The 10,590-nt window shown below is 40.9% G+C and overlaps 1 non-coding gene across 1 annotated transcript; it reads right to left on the reverse strand.

The window, feature by feature from the left end:
• Positions 1 to 4,165: 4,165 nt before the first annotated feature.
• On the reverse strand, positions 4,166 to 4,274 carry LOC127740756 (small nucleolar RNA R71). Its single transcript, XR_008001615.1, has one exon. It is a non-coding gene; the product is annotated as a small nucleolar RNA R71 (small nucleolar RNA).
• Between the last annotated feature and the right edge of the window lie 6,316 nt (positions 4,275 to 10,590).

The following is a 10,590-nucleotide window of genomic DNA, read 5'->3' on the forward strand; positions in this document are numbered from 1 at the left end:
CATGAAGCCTAAGAATTTTCCGGCTTCTGCGGCGAAGGTGCATTTTGTCGGGTTGAGTCTCATGTTGTGTTTTCTGAGGGTGCTGAAGACGCTGGTGAGGTCGGTCAGCAAGTTTCTGTCTTCTTGTGTCTTTACCAGCATGTCGTCGACATACACCTCTAGCTGTAGTCCGATGTGCTCTGAGAACACTTTATTCATTAGCCTCTGGTAGGTTGCCCCTGCGTTCTTCAGCCCGAAGGGCATTACTACGTAGCAGTAGTTTGCCCTTGGGGTTGTGAACGAGGTCTTTTCTTGGTTGGGTCCGTACATCGGGATTTGATTGTATCCCGAGTATGCGTCCATGAAGGAGAGATATCTATAGCCTGAGGCTGCGTCTACTAAGGCGTCGATGTTTGGTAGTGGATATGGGTCCTTGGGGCAGGCTTTGTTGAGATCCGTGTAATCGACGCACATCCTCCATTTTCCGTTGGGCTTTTTTACCAGGACCACGTTTGCGAGCCATAGGGGGTATTTTACTTCCTTAATGAACCCTGCATCTAGTAGTGCTTGTACTTGTTCTTCTATTGCTTGCATGCGTTCGGGCCCGACCTTCCTGCGTCTTTGTTGGACAGGTCGGGATCCCGGGTACACTGATAGCTTATGGCACATTAGGTCGGGGCTTATGCCTGGCATGTCGGAGGCTTTCCAGGCGAAGAGGTCGGAATTCTCTTTTAAGAGGGTTATGAGTTCCTCTTTTAGGCCTGCTTCGAGGTTCGTTCCTACGTTTGTTATTTTTTCAGGTGTGTTCCCGATTTAGATTTTTTCGGTTTCTCCCTCTGGTTGTGGCCGGAGGTCTTCTCGGGTTTGAACTTGTCCGAGTTCTTATTGTATTGACCTCTTTCTCTTTTAGGCTCAGGCTTTCGTTGTAGCATCGCCGTGCTAGTTTTTGGTCGCCTTTTAGGGTAGCGATTCCCTTTGTGGTAGGGAACTTCATACAGAGGTGTGGGGTTGAGACTATAGCTGCTAGTCTATTTAGGGTTGGTCGCCCAATGAGGGCATTGTATGCTGAAGCGACGTCGACTACGATGTAGTCGATGCTTAATGTTTTAGATTGTTCGCCTCTTCCAAAGGTGGTATGTAGCGAGATGTATCCTAAGGGATGGATCGGGGTGTCCCCTAGTCCAAATAGGTCGGTGGGATAGGCCTTTAGCTCTTTTTCTTCAAGCCCGAGTTTGTCGAAGGCTGTTTTGAACAGGATATCTGCCGAGCTTCCCTGGTCAACCAGGGTTCGATGTAGGTTGGCGTTTGCTAGGATGATGGTGATCACCATTGGATCGTCGTGCACGGGTATTATTCCAAGAGCATCTTCTCGGGTAAATGAGATAGCAGGTAACTCGGGCAAGGGACTGTCTTCTCGGATACCTCGGATATCATGGGTTCAAATCGAAGCCTGATTGGGTCATCAGAATGGACACCACCATAGGTCAACGAATGAATGTCTCTTTTTCCTTCGTAATCAACCTGGAGGGTGGCTACGTATAATCAGAATTGAAAATGGTAACTTCTGCTTTCATTTATCTACAACAAGTATAAAATTTGAAATCATAGTTTAGAATCCTGCAGCCACTATTTACCGAATAATAAATGATCCAACACAACATTTCTGCAGCAATTGCACTTTTATATATGCATTTGTTTACTATCCTAACTCCAGTGCATATGCACTTGTTAATATATTTAAAAAAACATTTGGTGATGTTGTTTCTTGGTTAACTTTGTTTTCACCCAACACTCCTAAGTGGGAGTATACTGTCAGTTATCCTGAATTTGTTAAAAAGCTAAATGGCAAAAGTGTTATCCTCAATGGTGTCTGCTATTGGCTAACCTGGGGGAGACAATATGGAATACCCTACAAATATAATTGATTTTTCTATTCTGACAAAGTAATTCTTTACTATAACAATACCTCAAGAGGCCTATTCCAACCATCAACAGCTCATGATACATGAAGGTGTGCTTTGTATAGTAAGTAGTGCTTACGACAAAGAAGATTACGTGACAATTGTTTGAAAAATAACAGAAACTGATGGTATCTATTCATGGGATATTTTATTTAGTTTCAATGGCATTGGAAATCCAGAGAATCCATCTTTATCATGTGCAAAAGAGATGATACTAATTAAGAAAACCAATAGAGAAGCAAATTTTTTTTACGGTTATCCGGAGGTTACAAAGTTTCTATTTTTGAGATTTAATCCGTTAACAAACGAAAAAAATTTCCTTCAAGGTGCAGGTTATGAAGGCCACGTGGACATAATATCAGCTAACTTTTATTCTGAGGAATGCTTTCCGGTTTAATATCAAACATGAATAATGTTGTTGGAGAATGCAGCAACGTTCTTCGTGTATGGTTAATATTAAGGTCACTACTAAAGTATATTAATCTAAAGTTAAGATGAAATTTAATATTTGTACCTTGGCATTTGTTATCGCAGAACAGTGTTAGGTTTGAGTGGGATATTAACTTTTTCTCATCTCTAGCAGTAAGGTAAGTAGTAGTTATTGTTCCGGGGGTTACCTGAAACGAGTAGCTCGGACGTCTTGGTGAGGCCCGAGGTGGGGGTCAGGGACTCGAGCTTGATATGTGGAGTGGTTGGTGGTTGTACCTGCAATGACACTCCGATGCTTAAGTTAGCATGGGTCCAAGCAGATATTGAGTAGAATTAGAGTATGAGTTATACCTGGGTGCTCCAGTGTATTTATAGTAGTTGGTCGTGATCCTCCCTGGATAAGATATTCTTATCTTATCTTATCTTTTGGGGGTTTTATCCCTATCTTTGTGGAACCGCCTTTCTTTAGGCCTTTTCGGCCTTTAGGTTTTGGGCTTCGTTCCTTCTGATGGGCCTTCTTAGCTTATTTGTCCGAGGTCCGACCTCAGGCGTGGGCCTTGGGACGAGGTCGGACCTTTCTATGAACTTCCGAGTTGGGGGAGCTCGGTCAGGGTATGAACAGGTATTTTCTTATTAGTCAAGTCTTCATTTCAAATTTTAAAATCAAATCTTTTTAAATTTTAAAATCTTTTTCAAATCTTGTCATATCTTTTCAATTTAAAACTTTTCTATCTTATCTCTTTTAAATTTTAATTTCAAATCTTTTCAATTTAAATTACTACATTTTCAAATTTGATTTTGAAATCTTTTTAATTTTAAATCTTATCTTTCTTAACTTCCTAATCTTATCTTTCTTTTTTTAAATTTTAAAAACTTACCTAACATATCTTCTCTTTAAATTTAAAACTTTTTTCAATTTCAAAATTTTCTTTCCTAGTTTTTTGAAAACCACATTAAAATTCTCAAATCTGTTTAGTTAATTAGTTATCTTAGCTTTTATTTTCTTTCATTTCTCTTTCTTCTTTTTGAATTCAAATAAATAAATAAATAAAATAAAAACAAAAATATTTTAATTCTAATTTCTTCTTTTATTTCAAAAATTCGAAACCCTCCCCCTTTTTTATTTTTTAATTCTTCTTCTTCCTCCATCTCCATTCTATTCTGTTTCTTCGGTTATCTCACTGGAAGTTCTCTGTACTGTAATATAGAGACTTCCATTCTTCTCTTTTCTTTTTCTTTTCTTGTTTATGAGTAGGAGCAAGAATAAAGAACCCCTCTTTGTACCTGACCCTGAGCCTGAACAGACTCTGAGGAGGAAGCTAAGACAAGCTAAAGCACAGAACTCCGGAGGAGACCTCACAGAGATTTTCGAACAAGAAGCAGAAAATACAGACATGGCAGACAATCCTAATAATGGTGAAGATGCAAGAAGGGTTCTTGGTGACTTTACTGTACCAACTTCTAACTTCTATAGAAGTAGTATCTCTATACCTGCCATTAGAGAAAATAACTTTGAGCTTAAGCCTCAGTTAGCGTCTCTGATGCAACAAAATTGCGAATTCCATGGACTTTTTCTAGAAGATCCACATCAATTCCTATCTGAAATTTTGTAAATCTGTGATACTGTTAAGACCAATGGGATAGATCCTGAGGTTTACAGGCTTATGCTTTTCTATTTTGCTGTTAGAGACAAAGCTAGGATATGGTTGGATTTTCAACCTAAGGAAAGCCTAGACTCTTGGAAAAAGTTGGTCAATGCTTTCATGGCCAAGTTCTTTTCACCTCAAAAGATGAGCAAGATCAGGGTGGAAATTCAGACATTCAGATAGAAAGATGGTGAATCCCTCTATGAAGCTTGGGAAAGATACAAGCAACATATCAGGAGATGTCCTTCTAACATGCTCTCAGAATGGACTATCCTAGGTATTTTTTATGATGGTCTGTCTGAGATGTCCAAAATGTCATTGGATCATTCTGCTGGTGGATCACTCCACCTGAAGAAAACACCTACAGAGACACAGGAACTCATTGAAATGGTTGCAAATAACCAATTTATGTACACTTCTGAGAGGAACCCTGTAAACAATGGGGTGGCTCAGAAAAAATGAGTTCTGGAAATAGATACTCTGAATGCCATATTGGCTCAGAACAAGATCTTGACCCAATAAGTCAACATGATTTCGTAGCATTTAACTGGAATGCAAGCTGCAGCTAGCAGCACTCAAGAAGTTTCCTTTGAAAGAGAAGCTTATGATCCTGACCAACCCACAATGAAAGAGAACCTTATGAAAACACCTACAATCCTTCGTGGAGGAATCATCCTAACTTCTCATGGGAGGATCAACAGAAGCCTCAACAAGGTTTCAATAACAATCAAGGTGGAAAAAACCAAAATAGTTCAACAACAAAACACCATTCCCATCTTCTTAGCAAGAGATAGAGACTTCTAAAAAGAGCCTCTCTGACTTAGCAAACATAGTCTCTAAACTCTCTAAGACTACACACAGTTTCATAACTGAAGGATCCCTGAGTCTCCTCTTGACACTCTTTCAAGTAACACTAAAGTAAATCCAAGAGAAGAGTGCAAGGCCATAACTGCCGAAGCTGAGGCCGAAACTGGAAGAGGTGATATGGCGTTGAACTCCAGTAAGGAGGCCCCTATTGGGCATTCAACGCCCAAAAAGGAAGATGCTTTGGCATTGAATGCCAGTAAGGAGGTACTTACTGGGTGTTCAACATCCAAAATGGCACAAAAGCTGGAGTTGAACACCAAAAATGGAGTCTCTATTGGGCATTCAATGCCCACTAAGGAATTTCCTATTGAGGAATTGAAGGAACCCAAGGCTCATGTAGAGATCATAGAGGCTCCCTTGAATGCACTGTTGCAATTCATGAGCTCTGAGGAATACTCTTCCTCTGATGAGGACGAGAAAACTAAGAAAGAGCAAGTTGCTCGGTATCTAAGAGCTCTCATGAAGCTAAATGCCAAGTTATTTGGAATAAAGACTTTGGAGGAAGAATCTCTAGTACTCACTAAGGAACTCAATGCCTTGGTTAAGCAAAAATTACCTCAGAAGAAGCCGAACCCCAGAAGCTTCTTAATCCTTGCACCATAGGCACCATGGCCTTTGAGAAGGCTTTGTGTGACCTAGGGTCAAGTATAAACCTCATGCCACTCTCTGTGATGGAGAAACTGGAAATTTTTGAGGTGCAAGCTGCAAGAATCTCACTAGAGATGGCAGACAAGTCAATGAAAAAGGCATATGGACTGGTAGAGGATGTCTTAGTAAAGGTTGAAGACCTCTACATCCCTTCTGATTTCATAATCATATATACTAGGGAGGATGAGGATGAATCCATCATCCTTTGAAGACCTTTCCTAGCTACAGCAAAAACTGTGATTGATGTAGACAGAGGAGAATTAGTCCTACAATTGAAAGAGGACTATCTTGTGTTCAAGGTTCACAAACCTCACTCTGCATTAGTCGGAAACAAGCACAAAGTGCTTTAACCACTCCTCTCAGTACAGAGCCTAACAAATCCCCCAAACACCAACTTTAAGTTTGGTGTTGGGCAACCATCATCAAGCTCTGAGAGGAAGGGTGGTAAAAAGAGAGTATCAAAAGGCTGGAGGGACAAGAAAATCCCTATTGAAGGCCTCTCACCTGGACCGAGAGTTGTCTTCACAGACAACCCAATCATCCCACATACTGTGAACAGGATCCTATCTCTAGAACATGTGGAGCTTAACCATGAGAGCACAGACAAGAAGTTCACTGTAAGGGAAGAAATTCTGAGCCCCTATACATCTCCGTAAGGAGCTAACCGTCAAGGTAGTGACGTTAAAGAAGCGCTTGTTGGGAGGCAATCCAACCATAATTAGTTATTTCTTTTTTATTTTATCTTCCATAGTTGTTTTTTATCATGTGTAGTAGTCAAGACAGAGACAGAAACATTCAGGATTGGAAAAAGAACACCCTGGCACAAGTTCTTTGCTGGCGTTGAATGCCAGACAAGGAGGCAAGAGTAGGCGTTCAACGTCCACAAAGAGTAGAAAAGCTGGCATTGAACGCCACACACAGTGTCCCTAATGGGCGTTCATCGCCCAAAGAGAGGCATGAAGCTGGCGTTGAATGCCAGCCTGGGAGCAGAGACTGGGCGTTCAACACCCAACAAGAAGCAGTGACCTGGCGTTAAACGCCAGGATAGAGCTCCCTACTGGGCGTCCAACGCCCTAAATGGAAGGGAAAGCTGGCATTGAAAGCAAGCTATGGAGCACATGCTGGGCATTCAATGCCCACAAAGGGGACAGGGAATTTGAATTCCCTAGCTCTCAGGATCAGTGGGTCCTATAAAATCTTCACCTACTCCGCCTTCTTCTTTCATACTTTCACACTTCCCCACACACTCTTCCCTATAAATCCTCATCCAATCACATCCATATCTCTTCCCAAAACCATCATAACTCCCACCACCCACTTCAAATTCAAAATACTTTCCCACCCGAAACCCTCCCCATTCGACCCCAACCCAACCCTACCACTATAAATACCCCTCTTACCAACCTTCATTCACACACTACATACACAAAGCCCCCCACTTGGCCAAAACACTATCTCCCCCCATCTCCTCCTATTTTCTTCTTCTATTCTTCTCTTCTTGTTGTTATTTTGCTCGAAGACAAGCAAACCTTTTAAGTTTGGTGCGGAAAAGCCTTGCTTTTTGCTTTTTATTCCCACTTATGGCACCCAAAGTCAGTGAATCCTCTAAAAAGAGGATGGGGAAGGCAATTGCTTCCGCCTCCGAATTTTGGGAGATGGAGAGATTCATCACCAAATCTCATCAAAACCACTTCTATGAAGTTGCGGCGAAGAAAAAGGTGCTCTCCGAAGTCCCTTTTAAGCTCAAAAGGAATGAGTACCCAGAGATCCGACATGAAATCCAGAGAAGAGGTTGGGAAGTTCTGACCAACCCCATCCAAAAAGCTAGAATCTTGATAGCGCAAGAGTTCTATGCCAATGCATGGGTCACAAAAAACCATGATACAAGTGTAAACCCAAGTCCAAAAAATTGGCACACCATGGTCTGAGGGCGACTCTTGGATTTTAGTCTGGAAAGTGTAAGCTTGGCGCTCAATTTGCTATTGATGCAAGGAGACCCACATCTTTACACTAGAAGAATTAATTTCGATCAGAGGCTGGACCAAGTCCTCTCGGATATCTGTATGGAAAAAGCATAGTGGAAGAGGGATGCTCAAGGCAAGCCTGTCCAACTAAGAAGGCCTGACCTCAAGCCTATAGCTAGAGGATGGTTGGAGTTCATCCAACGCTCCATCATCCCTACTAGCAACTGGTCCGAAGTGACCATAGATCGAGCCATCATGGTCCATTGTATCATACTCAGAAATGAGGTAGAAGTTCATGAGGAGATACCTCAAGAGCTGTACAACGTGGCGGACAAAACCTTCACTCAAGCGAGGTTAGCCTTCCCTCATCTCATTTGGCACCTATGTAATATAGCTGGAATTGTCATACAAGGTGACATCTTATTGAAGAGGAGAAGCCCATCACTAGAAAGAGGATGGAGCATATTACAGAGCCTCCACATGCACCTCATCAAGAGCATGTGGAGCCGCCTCAATCAGAAATCCTTAAGATACCTCAAGGGATGTATTTTCCTCTCCAAAACTATTGGGAACAACTTAACACCTCAATAGGGGAATTAAGTTCAAATATGGAGCAACTAAGGGTAGAACATCAAGATCAAGACACCATCCTCCATGAGATAAGAGAGGATCAAAGAGCTATGAGGGAAGAGCAACAAAGGCAAGGACGAGACATAGAGGAGCTTAAACGCTCCATTGGATCAACTAGAGGAAGTAGTAGCTGCCCTCACTAAGGTGGACCCGTTCCTTATTGCTTATGTTATTTTTCTATTTTCCATGTATTTTGTCTCATTGTCTATGTCTTGTTTTTTTTTAGTGCATGATTATCCCTATCCATGTCTTAAGGCTATAAAATGTTTCATACATCTCTCACCTTACTTAAAAGAAAATTTTATTTGAAAAAGAATGATGAAATGCATGAATTTCGAGTTATATAATAAGAATGATTCAATTATTTTGATGTGGTGGCATTGCTTTTGTTTTCTGAATGCATGAATGAACAGTGCATATTTGATGTTGGAGTTAAGAATGTTGGATCTTGAAAGAATGATGAAAAAGGAGAAGTATTATTGGTAATCTGAAAAATCCAAAAATTGATGCTTGAAGCAAGAAAAAGTAGTAAAAAGTAATAAAAGAGAAAAAGAAAAAAATTATAAAAGAAAAAGCCAATAGCTCTTTAAACCAAAAGGCAAGAGCATGGGTCCAAGACTTTGAGCATCAATGGTTAGGGGGCCTAAAAGAAACTAAATCTTGGCCTAAACAGTTCAAGTGAGCTGCTTCCCTAACTATATGCTTGTGGCGTGGAGGTTGTCAAGTGAAAAGCTTGAGATTGAGCGGTTAAAGTCGTGACCCAAAGCAAAAAGAGTGTGCTTAAAAACTCAGGACTCCTCTATCTGGGGATTCTAGCAAAGCTGAATCACAATCCGAAAGGGTTCACCCAATTAAGTATCTGTGGCGTTTATGTATCCAGTAGTAATACTGGAAAATAAAGCGCTTAGGGTCACGGCCAAGATTCAAAAGGAAGTTGTGTTCAAGAGTAAAAAATAACTAAACTAGGAGAGTCAATGATATCATCTGGATTCTAAGTTCCTAAAGATGCCAACATTTTTGAGCTTCAATGGATAGTGAGATGCCAAAACTATTAAGAAGCAAAAAGCTACTAGTCCCGCTCATCTAATTGAAAACTGAGCTTCATTGAAAACTCTGAGATTTAATGTATCCTCATTTTCTTTTTAATCCTATTTGTTTTTGGTTGCTTGGGGACAAGCAACAGTTTAAGTTTGGTGTTATGATGAGCGGATATTTTATATGCTTTTTGGCATTATTTTCATATAGTTTTCATTATGTTTTAGCTAAGTTTTATTATATTTTCAAAGGTTTTAGTGAAATATTCATATTTTTGGATTCTACTTTGAGTTGTAATGTTTTATGGTGATTTCAGGTATTTTCTTCCTGAAATCAGAGAGTTTTGATAAAGTCTGATTCCGAAATAAAGAAAGGACTACAGTTGTTGTCAGATTCTGACCTCCATGCACTCGAATGATCATTTCTAGAGCTATAGGAGTCCAAATGGCACTTTGTCAACAGAATTGGAAAGCTAACATCCAAGACTTTCTAGCAATATGTAATAGTTCATACTTTACTTGGGAAATAAAGGTCCAAAACTAGCGTTCAACGCCAGCTACTTACCCCAGTCCTGGCGTTGGACGCCCAAAAGGGAGCAGCTAGCGTCCAACACCCAAAAGGGAGTCCAAAGTGGGCGTTCAATGCCCAAGAAGGGTACTAGCATGTGAAGACTTTTAGCTCAACCCAAACACTCACCAAGTGGGTCCGGAAGTAGATTTTCGCACTACAAGCCTAGTGTATCTCATTTCTGTAATCCTTAGTTATTATTTTTAGTATTTAAAGGAAAAGATCACCCTTATTTAAGATCTCTCCTGGCATTATTTGAATTACATTGTTTTTATGTACAGTATGAGCCACTAAACCTCTTAGGTTAAGGTTAGGAGCTTTGCTGAGTTTCATGAATTAATAAAAGTACTACTGTTCTATTTCAATTCGTGTGTGATTCTATTCTAAGATGTATCTTCGTTCTTCAACCTTATGAATGGGATGACCCGTGACAATCATCCTCATTCTACATGGGTGCGGCGCGAGACCAGGCCTGGAGAACGCCAAACCACAAGCTTGATTATACATCTCTTAGATAGCTAATCCACGACTTCGTTGGGTACTTCTCGAGATACCAGTTCAGCCGAGGTATGGGGAGATTATTAGGGTCTTTGTGGTAGAGGCTAGAACCAAAGAGCAGCATTCTCTGATCTGGAAGATTTGACCTTGTCTGTGGCGTTTTGAGTAGGATCATCAAAGGGATGGAATGCAGGAGCTTCACCCTCGTTCAAACTGGGCGTACACTAAGCCTGGCGTTCGGCTGAGGGAGGAAGATTAGCAGTCGCGACCATACGGCGTTGATCACTTACGGCCTGCCATAGAAGGAATCACTCACAGTTGGAGGACGACAGTAAGAAAGGTTGATTCATAAGAATGAAGCATCTC

Source organism: Arachis duranensis, chromosome 7, assembly GCF_000817695.3.
Source record: "Arachis duranensis cultivar V14167 chromosome 7, aradu.V14167.gnm2.J7QH, whole genome shotgun sequence".
Taxonomy (NCBI): domain Eukaryota; kingdom Viridiplantae; phylum Streptophyta; class Magnoliopsida; order Fabales; family Fabaceae; genus Arachis; species Arachis duranensis.